Source organism: Halyomorpha halys, unplaced genomic scaffold (assembly GCF_000696795.3).
Source record: "Halyomorpha halys isolate HHAL.00 unplaced genomic scaffold, Hhal_1.1 Scaffold35.1, whole genome shotgun sequence".
In the NCBI taxonomy this organism is placed as follows: domain Eukaryota; kingdom Metazoa; phylum Arthropoda; class Insecta; order Hemiptera; family Pentatomidae; genus Halyomorpha; species Halyomorpha halys.
This window is the reverse complement of record NW_027106137.1, coordinates 1,318,579-1,322,149: the sequence shown is the minus strand read 5'-3', so window position 1 is coordinate 1,322,149 and position 3,571 is coordinate 1,318,579. Positions and strand designations below refer to the sequence as shown.

The window sequence follows — 3,571 nt, the reverse complement described above, 5'->3', positions numbered from 1 at the left end:
TGATGAAAGAGATGAACTCCAAGATATCTTACTGTTTAACTAGCAGGAGTTTTACCTTTCCCCTTTCTAGTCCCTTTCTTTCTCTTATTTTTTTTTTTTTTTGTTTGTTTTCTTGTTCCGTCTTATAAGATTTTCGTTTCTTAAGATTTTCTTCTTTAGAGATACATCTTTTTTGTTTCTCGGATATTTATTTTATTCTAAGTGATAGACATTTACACTCCTTACTTGAGTCACTGGATTTTTTATTGTGTAATCGTCGCTATTTGCAGGCTTTTTTTTCATCTTCATCTATCAAATCCTGGAATTATTTTTTACGTATTAAGTGTAAATTTTCGAATTATTTATTCTGTTGAAGTTGTAATAATGAAGTAAAAAATAATTTGAACTATGAAACTGAAAATCAATTGACAGGACATTCGAATACCACATGACGAGGAAAACAACGCCTCAAGTTATCTTATCTGACAGTGTCGCACATCCTGAGATAGTGAGTTTCATATGAAGCTCAAAAGGACGAGTTGGATTGGAAACTAATGTAGCTGAAATTCTTCAGAAAAAAAAAGGTAGTAAGATTGAAGTTCGTATTATTTCTTAAAATCGTTGAAATGTATAATAGAAATGAAAAGTTTATTTTGTATATTTTTTAATTAATTTTATTACTTTACTTTATATTTTTCGAGATAATCGAAGTTTAGTATGACATTAAAAAGCGTAGAAGTTTTGAGATATCCAAAGATATAGAGTTAGTTATGAGAGTTTTAGAGAGAAAAACACGTTTTTTTTTGTTAAAACTAGTCAGTCACAAGCACATTTAACTATTTAGAAACGTTTAAAGTTAATTGACTCATTAATTAATTAATTTTTTTGTCAAAATTAATTTTGGTGAGAATAGAATGAGATACGCTGCGTTTGTTCTTCACAGCTCACATACTCTTATTTTTAACTAATCATCTTTATTTATTTTGTAAATGCATCTAGGGCCATTAACATCAGAATTACGATGATTTCTAATCTACCTTTTTATATTTTAATCATTATATAAATATTTATGTATATGTGTGTATCCAAAAAAATAATATATTTAATAATAATAGTACGTTTTTTTTTGTTTTGTTGTACATCAATGTACACATTATATCAAGTCGGAAAAAAATTAGAAAATGTGAATAATCTTTTATTTTATAATTCAGATGCTAGCGGTTATGTATTAGCAAGAGAGATGAAAAACTAAAACAGGGTTTTTTTTTATATTCCTTAATAGCATTAATTAATTATTTTATTTTTACTAATATATAAAAGACCTCCCCTTATCAAGGCTTTGGTACGTATGTTTGTAGAAATGTTTGACTAATATGAGGTTACCTCGCGCTCTAACAATTTTCCCTTCCCGGAAACCGCTTCGTTTGATGTCGACGTCTTTTCCGTGTTCGCCTGCCTGCATTTGTCTTCAAAGATGAACGAATAATTAAATTCAAAGGCTGGCTTACAAGATCTTGACACCTCTAAGGGTGGAGTAAACTAGTCGGAAATATCCTTTTAAGAATGTTCAGACATAATTACATTATCAAAATCGTGGTCTTTTTGAGCTGTAATTTATGATTAATTTGATTTTCGTATTTATGTTCCTGGGTTCTAAAGACTTTAATCCGTGATGATAAAAATATAATTATTTAAAAGGTTTAGAGTTGTGTTTGGTTTCTTGAAATTGGTGGACGATTTACTTTGTAGTTTCTAAATTATAATAAGCCATAATATATTAGTAATTGTAATTTTAAAATGTTTGTCTATTGTTAACAATAATACAAAAATAATAACTAAGGATAGGAACCATAACAAACGAAAAATCTTAGAATTCATTTCTATATATAACTAAAAACATTGACAGGGAATACTATTTCCAACAGGACATTATTGGGTTAAAAAATTACTCTGGTAATATTATCATAAAGATTCTAAAACTCATAAGAACACAAATCATTAACCAAATTATTATTTGGTACTTTAAGCTTAACTTTTAATTAAGCACAGTTTTCCTAGGAAATGGCAATAGTGATAATAAGCCTGATTTAACCATCAAATGTACCTGATTATTTATAATAGTATTAGAATACGACAACATACTATAGATGAAAAACAATTTCAATAATACATAATGTATCATCTAAGACTTAATTGAGATTAATTAAATTATATTTAATAATTAATCAATTGTAGTAATATATAATTTTTAATTATAAATAATATTTATTAATGAAAGGATGACAGATAGCTATTCTAAGATTGAATCAATCACTGAAATGTTAAGCAATAACTTAATTCTCATTTTTTTTCGTGTCATTTAATTCAGTAGAATAATTATGAATCTTTGCAGATTGTACCTGAGGATGTGTTGTTAGGCCAAAACGTTGTAGAACAATAATAAAATAGTGGTTAAGTTTTATTAGCCCATATTGATTTAATTTACATACCTTCCTTCAACTAATAAATAAAATACTACTATTAATATAATAAGTGAAACACTCAAACCCATTTAAAGAAAAAAATATTATGAGAAGATTCGTGCTAGATAATAAGAACTCATATAACGTTTTTATTATTCTTTAATGTCTAGATTATTGAATTATTCATTATTCGGGATTATACGCGTTTTCGTATCAGTTTTAATAAATATTGATCGATCTAGTATATATACAATAGGTAACAACAATAGAAGGAAAGCTCCACAATGATCAGTACTTTGAAATTCCATAAATTTCCGCTAAGACGGCAGTGACCCAAGTTGATCCCCAATGATTACAGTTCTCATCCCTCCCCACACTTTAGTCCTGGGTATAAGATTAATGCTGAGGTCCTTCTTGTCAGCCCTACTATACACCATTCATTCTAGTTATTATTAATTATATCAAATAAATGATATTTTTTATTACAGAATCTTATAAAAAAACTATTTATTATAAATAAAATATGATTCACTTTTATTTTTGAATGATTGTAAGTAAAATTTTCTAATAAAACACTTGGTTGTAATAAATTTCTGTTTAATTTCGGTATAATTTTTTTTTTCGTACCCTCCATTAATAAGGAAATAGGGATTAAGGTCCAAGGAATATGTTAGTAGAAGTTGGTATCCTTTTTCTACCATCGGTATTTTAAGGGTTATTTAACTTGTACACTGTATGTGCTGAGTCGTCGGCAACTCACGATAGCCGAGCGTTCTAAACCATAGACCTCTGGTACATATATCATATGACAGATCTTCAGATCTGTATAATTTTTTTTTTCTCCATAACCCCTATTTCTGAATTTCATTAATGGTTTTTAGCATGAATATATATTCTGGTCCTGCACTGTTTCCTTCTTCTGTAGTGGCCTACATTTTAAGGAGTTCATGACTTGTATTTTCGTTGTAGTGTGCATTCTTTGAATTTTATAATGTGCTGCTATATGCTATTAATAAACCAGGTATAATTTTTAAAAATGTACACATTTACCTCTTATTTAAGAATTTCCATTATTCGAGCATCAAGTCAATTCGAGTTGTAAAATAAATTGAATTAATTTTTTAAAAAAA

General features: G+C 27.7%; 1 long non-coding RNA gene across 1 annotated transcript in view; it reads left to right on the top strand.

The window, feature by feature from the left end:
- Nucleotides 1-506: 506 nt before the first annotated feature.
- The window catches only part of LOC136797356 (uncharacterized), a 493,983-nt gene continuing 490,918 nt past the window's right edge, over nucleotides 507-3,571 (top strand). The window contains exon 1 of the long non-coding RNA XR_010845183.1: nucleotides 507-563. This is a non-coding gene — a long non-coding RNA (uncharacterized lncRNA). The remainder of the gene's footprint in view (nucleotides 564-3,571) is intronic.